Source organism: Oryctolagus cuniculus, chromosome 7 (genome assembly GCF_051225735.1).
Source record: "Oryctolagus cuniculus isolate XC-2025 breed Fujian yellow rabbit chromosome 7, ASM5122573v1, whole genome shotgun sequence".
Lineage (NCBI taxonomy): Eukaryota > Metazoa > Chordata > Mammalia > Lagomorpha > Leporidae > Oryctolagus > Oryctolagus cuniculus.
Window position 1 is genome coordinate 62058023 of NC_142873.1, and position 11182 is coordinate 62069204.

The 11182-nt window shown below is 44.4% G+C and overlaps 1 protein-coding gene across 3 annotated transcripts in view; it reads right to left on the reverse strand.

The window, feature by feature from the left end:
- Positions 1–10272, reverse strand: part of GPSM2 (G protein signaling modulator 2) — a 44139-nt gene extending 33867 nt beyond the window's left edge. For 2 of the 3 annotated variants that reach the window (XM_017345506.4, XM_008264006.5), the window contains exon 1: positions 10133–10272. The gene's annotated coding sequence lies outside the window, so the exon portion shown is untranslated. The remainder of the gene's footprint in view (positions 1–10132) is intronic. The other variant, XM_008264010.5, reaches the window with a different exon arrangement.
- Between the last annotated feature and the right edge of the window lie 910 nt (positions 10273–11182).

Consider the following 11182-nt stretch of genomic DNA (forward strand, 5'->3'; position numbering starts at 1 on the left):
TGCCTTCCCAGGCCATCAACAGGGAGCTGGATTGGAAGAGGTGCAGCCAGCATCCATGCCCCCCCCCCAAAAAAAAGATCTTAAAACAGCTCATCCTCATCCTAATTTGGAATGGTCCCATTAGAAAGTTGTTTGAAAAGTCCTATTAGGAAGTTTTTTTATACTTTGAGTGATCTTTCCATTTCTACTCATTTGTCCTGGTTCTTTCTTCTGCTACCAAATAGTATAAAGCCTCATTTCTATTCCACATTATATCCTTTTAACTATTTTAGCTATGACATAAGCCAGACTTAATAACTGATACCACTCTATTGTTAAAGTAGTACAGTTAGAGTAGTAGAGAATAGAGCAGTAAGGTCAGAGAGAGAGGAAGGTGGAAAGGACTAGCCTTGGGAATACTGATAAAGCTTCCAACAGGAAATGAAGTTTTCACATTAATGACCAGTTTGGGGTAGAAGAAACACAAAATATGATTATTATTTTTTTTTGACAGGCAGAGTGGACAGTGAGAGAGAGAGACAGAGAGAAAGGTCTTCCTTTGCCATTGGTTCAACCTCCAATGGCCGCCACGGCTGGTGTGCTGCGGCCGGCACACCGCGCTGATCCGAAGGCAGGAGCCAGGTGCTTCTCCTGGTCTCCCATGGGGTGCAGGGCCCAAGCACTTGGGCCATCCTCCACTGCCTTCCCGGGCCACAGCAGAGAGCTGGCCTGGAAGAGGGGCAACCGGGACAGAATCCGGTGCCCCGCCCGGGAATAGAACCCGGTGTGCCGGCGCCGCTAGGTGGAGGATTAGCCTAGTGAGCCGTGGTGCTGGCCACAAAATATTATTTCTCTTATCCCTTCTCTTGGCCAAAGGAAGCAATAGTTATTAATCCAACAAATCTCTTTTCCTTTTGTTCAGAATTCCATTATGCCTCCTTCTCCTTTAATAAATAACATCATTAAAAGGAATTAGTACAGATATTCAGAGCAGTAGCTCCAAAGTGTATCTAGATTATACAACAGCTAAACTGGCAACCCAGCTTCCATTTTCACCATGAGATTTATTTAGCTTGTTATTTATAAAATGGGGCAGAGGAAAGATATCAGGATTAATTTAATTTAAAGCTATCTTAAATTATACTTAAATATTTTTCTTATCCATGAGATCATAGTGAAATTTTAAATTTTACCAATCATTTAGAAATGTTAAGTTCATACTTAATAAAGTATGCACATGCAGTCTTTCAAATGTTTGACAAATTAACAAATGTATACAAATGAGGATGCAGAATACTTGATGAAAACTACAGAGAGCCATTTTAAAAATAATTAATACAAACAAGAAGACAGAGAGAATGCAATTCACTATTTTACTAAGAACAATTTATAATATGGACTTACTAATTTCAAAAGAAGAGTATCCCAACAAGTCACTCTTACATTACAATCTCCATAACAATTAAGTTATTTAGCATTAAGTAGTATTTCATATCTTAAAATTACTTACCTAACAAGCAAGCAATTCTTGATTTATGATTCATGTTGTATGAACTCTCTAAGCAATTTAGTAACAATGTGTTCATTACTCATGCTCCACCTTATATGGAGTTAAACCAACTTCTATTTAACACGCACACAAACTATTAAAATTTGCAGGAAATATTAAACTGCAAATTTGTTCATCAGGATAAGAAGATTTGGGGTAGGTGTTTTGTGCAGCAGTTAGGTCATTGCTTAGGACACCAGCATGCAAGACTGGAGTGCCTGGTTCAAGTCCTGAATACTCTGCTTTCCATCCAGCTTCTGTGGATTAGTAAGAAGGGAGGCAACAGATGATGGCTTGAGTACTTGGCTCCCTGCCACCCACATGGGAGGCTGGGATGGAGTTCCTGGCTCATGACCTCAACCCGGCCCAGCCGTAGCTGTTGTAGGAACTTGAGGGAGTGAACTAGAGGATGGAAGATCTTTGTCTCTATCTTTCAAATAAGATGAAAACAAATAAATATTTTTTAAAAAAGAAAATTTAATGACAGGACTGGGAACTGGAGTGGAAACTAAAGGTTTAAAAGAATACTGAGAAGTTTTTTTTTAAGGAATTATTTATTTATTTGAAAGGCAGAGTGGTAGAGAAAAAAAAAAAAGACAACTATAATTTGTAAGGAACGCATATAGCCCTTAGTTACATCAATGCTCCAAATACCCAAGAAAACTGTGAGCTTACAGCATCTTTGGATTGGACCTTAGAGAAAGAAAAAGCAGTTTTTCCATATTCCAGAAATAGAATCACACAGAAAGATCAACTAGTACATATAACTCTTTTGCCTCATGTTTTATTATCTGATTAGAAAGTCAAGCAGGGAGACTCCTTTGATACAGGACAGGTGGACCCTGTAGGCCCTGTGAAAGGTATGTAATCAGCACAGAAAAGAAAGGCTTGCTCTTTTTTTTTTTTTTGGACAGGCAGAGTGGACAGTGAGAGAGAGAGAGACAGAGAGAAAGGTCTTCCTTTGCCGTTGGTTCACCCTCCAATGGCCGCCGCGGCCAGCGCACCGCACTGATCCAATGGCAGGAGCCAGGTACTTCTCCTGGTCTCCCATGGGGTGCAGGGCCCAAGGACTTGGGCCATCCTCCACTGCCTTCCCGGGCCATAGCAGAGAGCTGCCTGGAAGAGGGGCAACCGGGACAGAATCCGGCGCCCTGACCGGGACTAGAACCCAGTGTGCCGGCGCCACAAGGCGGAGGATTAGCCTAGTGAGCCGCGGCACCGGCCAAGGCTTGCTCTTAGTCAAAGGAATCCTGGCCCCGCTATACTCCATCAGCTATAGTCTGCAAACTAGAGCATTGGGACAAAGTAGGGGATAGATAGTAACATTTATATATATTTTTTCCAAGAAATTATATATATTATGCATATTTATAAATTCAAGAAAGTATACAGCAAATAATGACTGTGACTTACTTTCTTGCCTCCAGATTAAATTATTTAAATTCTTAACCCTTTTCATATCCTAATAATTCTTTCTATGGTACAATATGTAAAATCTCCAAATCCCTTTTAGCTGTCATGTTTCCAGTAGACACAGTAGCTCTTTGTCAAATCCAGCAGGGATAAATACTGAGGAAGAATCAAGAACATATTTAAAACAAAAGCTCTACAATATTAGAATTCAGGGTACAAATTACAGTAACAAACACATTGCAATAATTAAGGGGGCAATAAAGGAGGATGCCAAAACATCCACTTCTAGCATTATGCATTTATTAAGTAGACACTATTTCACTTGGGTGGACTAAATATAGCTTATCTCCTAATCTAAACTTCTGTTTCTAACTCATTTTATCTGAAAGACAAAGGGAAAACAAGATGGCAAGAAGCATCAGCAACAAATACAAAATTAGGAGTCAGGTGGTAAGAGAAGTGAGCTAAGAAGGAGAAGAATATGAGAAGAGAATGTACAAGAAAGAAGAGGGTGAGCAAGGCCCAACAGAGAAAAAGTCAGTGTTTGATTTTATTTTACTGTGATGGGTGTGGAGGAACCAACTACAGGCAGGAAAAAACACTATGGCACTAGAACATACCTCTGCTGTGATAAACTAGTGCCTGAGAAGCAAGGGAAGTCAGGCCCCAGAATGGCTGGGCGTGTAAATTGGCCAAGACTACCTGGTGAAAAATGAAAACAATGCCCATTTTCTAGATGTGAGAGGCTAGGGCCATGCAGTAACAGAAAGTTACAAGATTTCCAGTCTTACAAGATAGATGAAACAGTAGCAATACCCACAGTGAAAGGCAGGGTGGATTACAAGAGTGATATTATGCAGAGAAAAAATGAAATACTTAAGCATAGTGAAATCTATAAGTAATCATTAAAAGAAAAATGAAGACATTAGGCTTGAGGTAACCTGAAATCAGATTTTAAAATCTGATGAATAGGCCGGTGCCACAGCTCAATAGGCTAATCCTCCGCCTTGCAGCGCCGGCACACCGGGTTCTAGTCCCGGTCGGGGCGCCGGATTCTGTCCTGGTTGCTCCTCTTCCAGGCCAGCTCTCTGCTGTTGCCCAGGAGTGCAGTGGAGGATGGCCCAAGTCCTTGGGCCCTGCACCCCATGGGAGACCAGGAGAAGCACCTGGCTCCTGCCATCGGATCCACAGCAAAGGAAGACCTTTCTCTCTATCTCTCTCACTGTCCACTCTGCCTGTCAAAAAAATAAATAAATAAATAAAATTTAAAAAAAGAAAATAATTTAAAAGTTTTAAATCTAAAACTTATTATTTCTAGAATTTTCTGGTTAATGATTCTGGACCACAGTTGAACAGGTTTACTAAAACTGTACAAAGTGAAACCAGTATAGTAATAAATGTATAATAAATAATATAGTGAGACCACTATAGTAAAAAATATCTATGGGTCATGTTCTCTGTTGGCTTGGTAACCAGTTTTTCTCGAAGTTGTGTACTCCCCATTGTTTACTAATAAGTATTTCTCTTTTTTGTCTGCTGTAGTAATGTCTTTATAAAAGTATAAGTGTATTTAAGGTTTTCTTTTTTCTTAATGATACCAAATTTTTTTTTTATTACTTATTCAGGAGACAGAGACAGACAGAGGTCCTGTTTGCTGACTCACTTCCCAAATGAGCCAGACCAGACCAGCCAAAGATGGGAGCCAGGAATTCATTACAGATCTCCCACATGGGTAGCAGGGATTTAACTACTTGAGCCATCACCTGCCTGCTCTTTGTTTGTTTTTGTTTTTGTTTTTGTTTTCTTTTTTGACAAGCAGAGTGGCAGAGTGGACAGTGAGAGAGAGAGAGAGAGAGAAAGGTCTTCCTTTGCCGTTGGTTCACCTTCCAATGGCCGCCGCAGCCGGCGCACTGCAGCTGGCGCACCGTGCTGATCCGAAGCCAGGAGCCAGGTGCTTCCTCCTGGTCTCCCATGGGGTACAGGGCCCAAGCACTTGGGCCATCCTCCACTGCACTCCCTGGCCACAGCAGAGAGCTGGCCTGGAAGAGGAGCAACCGGGACAGAATCCGGCGCCCCGACCGGGACTAGAACCCGGTGTGCCGGCGCTGCAGGCGGAGGATTAGCCTAGTGAGCTGCGGCGCCGGCCAAATTATTTTCATTTTATTTAAAAGGCATAGAGACAGAGAGCTAGATCTTCCATCCACTGATTCACTCCCAAAATGCCAGTCCCCCATAAATTTTATATTATCCATTCTGAGTAGCGCGGTAAAATCTTGCACCATCTTGCCTGGGACATGAATCATCCCTTTGTCCAGCATATCAGTGCTATATACACTATCTGCAGATTATTAGTCACTCAATAGTAACCATCCAGTTTATCAGTTGCCATGGTATCACAGTATTTGTTGGAGAAACCCTTGTTTGGGCAAGCATTTGGCACAGTGGGTTAAGTTGCTGCTCGTGAAAGAAGCATCCTATATTGGAATGCCAGTTCAAATCCCAACCACTCCACTTCAGAACCAGCTTTTTGCTAATGTGCCTAGAAAGACAGCAGATGATAGCCCATGAACTTGGGCTCCTGCTACCCACGTGGGAGACCAGGATGGAGTTCCTGGCTCCTGTCTATGGTCTGGCCCAAACTTGGTCATTGTGGGCATTTGGGGAGTGAATCTGCACATGGAAGATTTGTCTCTCCCTCTCTTTCTTACACTCTGCCTTTCAAATCAATAAATCATTCAATCAATCAATTCCAAAAAAAGGGAAACCCCTGTTTTCCTTAATAATGGCCCCGACAATACAATAGTATAGATGCTGGCAATTTTATTATGGTATATTGTTAAAAATTTTTCTATCTCATTATTTGCTAATTTCTTACTGTGCCTAATTTATAAATTAAACCTTACCACAGGTATGCCTATATAGGGAAAATACAGTATACATAGTATGGTATTATCTTAAGATTTCAGGTAACTCCAGGGAGTTTTGAAATGTATTGTCCACAGATAAGAAGGGACAGCTATAACAATATTGGTCATTCACCAGCTTCAACAAGATAATATATGATCATTTATTTTATGTGAAAGGCAGAGAGAAAGAGCTATCTCTCATCTACTGGCTCACTCCCCAAATGCCCACAATAGCTGGGACTGGACCAGGGTGAAGCTAAGGATTCAACTGGGGTCCTCCATTTGGATGGCAGGAATGCAAGTACTTGAGCCATCAACTACAGCCTTCCAGGACTGCATCAGCAGCGAGCTGGAATCAGGAGTGGAGCCAGAACTTGAGCTCAGCCACTCCAGTGTGGGGTGTGGGCATCCCAAGCAGGTCTTAACCACCATGCCAAATGCCAGCTACTATGCACAATAATTTTAAAATTCAACAGTGAAACAGAAAAGAAGTAGTCCATTCTACTAAACATTGTCCTTGAGTTGGTAAATAACAATAAATCAGTTCTCTTAACAGAACTGAAATATTTTAAATTGTTTCAAATTATTATTATTTTTTTTATTTTTTGACAGGCAGAGTGGACAGTGAGAGAGAAACAGACAGACAGAGAGAAAGGTCTTCCTTTTTTCGTTGGTTCAACCTCCAAAGGCCGCCGTGGCCGGCGCGCTGTGGCCGGCATACCGCGCTAATCCGATGGCAGGAGCCAGGTACTTACCCTGGTCTCCCATGGGGTGCAGGGCCCAAGCACTTGGGCCATCCTCCACTGCACTCTCTGGCCACAGCAGAGAGCTGGCCTGGAAGAGGGGCAACCGGGACAGAATCCGGCGCCCCGATTGGGACTAGAACCTGGTGTGCCGGCGCCGCAAGGCGGAGGATTAGCCTAGTGAGCTGCAGCACCGGCAATTGTTTCAAATTATTAAGCAGAAATAAATTTCAAGTGGGAAAGGATTCAAATGCCTGAAAAGGGTCCCCAGGGAGTTTGAGTTTAGAATTTTTTTATAGGAAAATGTATTAAACATGACTTTGTAACTTAAAAGAACCCAGAAAAACCAACTTTACCCTTCGAAAGCAAGGAAAACTGTACTACACGTTGAAGGACAAATAGTCGGTTTTTTATTTATTTTTGAGAGGCAGAAAGACACAGAGACAGGAATGGAGATAGGACTCCCATCCACCGGTTCATTCTCCAAATCCAACAGCAGGGGCAGAAGTGGGTCAAAGCCAGCTGAGAAACTCAATCCAGTCCTTCCATGTAGGTGACAGGAATCTAATTACTTTAGATATCATCACTGCTTCCCTGTACTGGTAGGAAACTGGAGTCCAGAACCAGAGTCAGGAATCCAACCCAGGTACTCTGAAGTGGGAAGGGAATGTCTTAACCACTGAGGTCAAACATCTGTTCCTGGATGGGTAGATCTTATATGGAGGAAAAATACTATCATCAAGGGAAATGGCTCAAGTAAAAGTAAGGAGGTGGGATCGTACAGAATGCGTTCTAGGACAAGAATATCGGGTTAGGAGGAATCTGAAAAGGCAGTACAGTACCAAATGGCAAGGAACTCTGAATGTGGGACTGCAACACATACTTGATCTTGTATTTACACACTGGGGAATCTTTTTTTCAACCAAAGAATAGCAAAATTGGATCTTCACAAAGAAGACGAACCACTGACAACAAATAGTGCAGAGTGGGAAGACAAAAGAGATAAAGATCCTATAAAAACTCCAAAGAGGAGCCTGCACTGTGGTATAGCGGGTAAAGCTGCTGCCTGCACTGGTGGCATTCCATATGGGCTGCTCAACTTCCAATCTAGCTCTTTGTTACAGCCTGAGATAGCAGAAGATGGCCCAAGTCCTTGGACCCCTGCACTAGCATAGAAGACCTGGAAGAAGCTCCTAGCTTCGGATCTGCCCGGCTCTGGCCATTGCAGCCATTTGGGGACTGAACCAGCAGATGGAAGACCTTTCTCTCTACCTCTGCCTCTCTGTAGCACTGCCTTTCAAATAAATAAACAAATCTTAAAAAAAAAAAAATCCAAACATAACTATCAAAAAAGAAGCTTTCTTTTGTCATCTCACAAAACCAAACACATTGCTTTTTCTTGCCTGGGAAGAAGAGAGAAACTATGCAGTAGCAAAGAATCCTGCAATAGTGAGAAAACCTGACTTTAACATTATTTCTCTCCACAGTAAAAAATATATTCATAGTCCCTTAATCATCTCAGGAAAGTCTTCTTCAATTTATAAAAGTTTTAAAAAGATGACTAAAAAGATATTGAACATGTTATATATTTATAAGGAAAGGAAGATAGATCTAAGCAAGATAGATCTAAAAGAAGGACTGAAATATTTCTGCATAGTTCACACCAAAACACACCACCTACAGACATCTTTTTAAAGTATGTTCCTACAAATGGAATCCAGGGACACATGGAAATTAACACACACACAAAACAACACAGCATGTGCTTTGGGACCAGGCCATGGTTTTGAATCCAACACAGTGAGTAATTAGTTATGTGATCTTAACGCTGGTTAAACTCTCAAGAGTTGGTGTGGGCACAATGGTGCTGATCTACCCTGTGTTGTGATGAAAGAAATCATATGTAAAGCACTTAACCAGGTGCCTGACTCTGAATATAACAAAAGTGCTCAATAAAATCTAGCAGCAATAATTATTGTGGTTTATATTATAAACTAGGATATGTCTGTTAGAACAGATTTAAAATAATCTAAGTTTACATCAGGTTTTCAATTTTAAAATTCCATAGAACTAATTCCAAAAAATTTTAAGTAAATCTTAGATTTTATGCTTAAGAAAAGTATTTAAAAAAACTATTATGAGAATCGTGTTGTAGTAATTATCATATATTTGCTATGACTCTGAAAATCTAACGTGTCAATAAATTCCTTAAAAAAACACATTACAATACTCTATCACTGCTGTAATTAGCCTAGTATGAAGTCTCACCCTTCCATTAAAACACATTTTTTAATACCACGTCTCATTTAATAAAGAAAATACAACTGAACTGCTTGTCTTGCCAATGCTGATGCCTGTTCAACAACGTCACAAAACTCCTTCCAATATAAATAACAGCCCGAGAAGTAACTTGGGGAAACGAATCCCTGGCAAAGGTATAGAGAAGTCCCTGAGCCCCACCCTCCTCGCACACACCCAGGTCAACCAGCAGCGATCTTCCCCTTTTTTCAAATGTTACTTATTTCTGAATAATCCAGCCAAACACAAGCGGTGTTCATCAGCAGTAATCACCCCGGCTGTAACCAAGCGGGGATCTGGGTGCACCTTTCTCGGGCGGCAGCGTGCAAACGCAGCGGGGTGGCCGCACGCCGAGGCGCGGCACCGCAGGGCGGCAGAAAGCAAGCCGAGAACCCGCTCGGGCTCTTCGAATGCTCAGCGAAGGATAAATTATGCATTAGGGAAAATAAAAGTGCTATCCCTGTTCGTTTTCTTTAACGGAATTCAAGCGAGACGAAAGATCGAACTGATTATCATGAAAACGTAAAGAAATCGCAGATGTTCCTTTTTTTCCCTTTTATATAAGGAACGGTTTTCCTAACATTTTATGCTTGGGCTTTTTGCAGCTGCTACCCAATTTCTATAGTAAGTCGACAGGTTGGTGCCCAAAAGTTCGCAAGTATCTGACAAAATACGTGACAACGCAAATATCTGACAAAACACTGGCCGGGTTTGGATAGCAAGCGCACGACAAAGAGTGATTTGGGATTTAATTCCACAGGTGTTCGGACTTTCTGGCTCGCTCACACAATGCGTGAGGAGCCAATATATCCTAGAACCCCCCCCCCCCAAGAAACCTTTTATTTAAGGAATACAAACTTCATGCATTTCATAAGTACAACTTTTTTGGTATGGTGGGAAGACTCACTAGGATTCTTTTAAAAAGAAATCAGCAAAGGAAGTTCTTAACGCTTTACTCGCCCTAAAAATTAACAAACAAGCAAGCGAGAGTGCGAACTGCTGCGAGCGGCTCCTCGCCGATTTCTGGGTGCCGGAGCCCGACGCCCGCGATGCCGCGGCCCCGCAGCGCCCACTGCCCCGTCGCCGCGACCACTCCCGAGCCCCGAGCTCAGCCCCCCGAGAACAAAGGCGGTCGCCCCTCGACCCCCGAGACCGAAGCCGCCTCCCTCAGGCACCCCTCCCAGTCACCTGCCTGCCAGGTCCCCCGTCAAATGCCTCAGTCCCTGCCCCGCGGCAGAACTCACCTCCCGCGGACAGGCTGGTCCCGGGGTGCACGGCCGACGGGGCGAAGCTGCAGCAGCGGCCGCCCGGGGCGACCGGCCAGCGGTCAGGGCCCCTCCTCCAGGCGGGTCCGCGCGGCCCCGGCGCCGCGCCAGGCGGGGGCACCCAGAGAGCCGGCGCACGCCCCCGCCCCCTCCCCCTCCCGCTGCAGGTCACGTGGGCTAGAGCTCCGCGGTCTCCTCGCCTCCCCGGAGCTTCCTTCAGCTGCCCAGGGGTCCCACACCGCTGCCTGCCCTCCGCGCCTCCCCTCCTCTGCGCCTGCGCCCCAGCTCCAGGCGCTCCCATTCAAACAGACAACGCCCCGCGTCTTTCGGACCGACCAATGGGCGGTGGCGGAGGACGAGGAGGGGTGGGGCTATCCCGGGAGGGGCGGGGCACTCGTCCCCGCGCCGCCTCCTCCCTCGTCCGAGGACTGACGTGCCAGGCCCCTGGGGACTTCGGGGGACCCTCGTGGGGCGTTGCGGGGGGCACCTCGGGGGCTTGGTTCTCTGCTCCGGAACCTGTTCTCAACCAACAGTTTCTTTCCTGTGCTGTCTTCCACAGACACTGAAAGGTGGGCAGTAGTTACCAGAGTTCCGAGAGGGTCTGGCCTAAGACCCTTTTAAAAGATGGGCGTCTATACAAGCGCGTCGTTCCCTTCAGGCTCGTCCCGCCCTAGACTGGGTTTCCCGAGCCACGGATGCGGGATGTTTAAGAAAAAAGAAGTTTCTGTGAACGGAACAGAGGGGCCCGTGTGAAAGTCTGAACAAGGCAGCCTCAGTTCACAGTTCTGGAGTTTGCAGCTGCTGGAAAAGCAAACTTCCGTGGACTTGCAGAGTCGCTGGCTCCCAGGAAAATGAGTTGGATTTGGCTGTCAGCAGCTACAGTCCCAATACCCTGGGAAGAAGTTTCATTTCCATCTACCTTCCCTTCATACCCAGCGGACCAAAAACTAGGTCTCAGGTTTTTCTTCACAAAACACCAATCCTAGAGTCTCCGCGGCAAAGAGTCTGGTTAATCCAGTTAGGTTATCT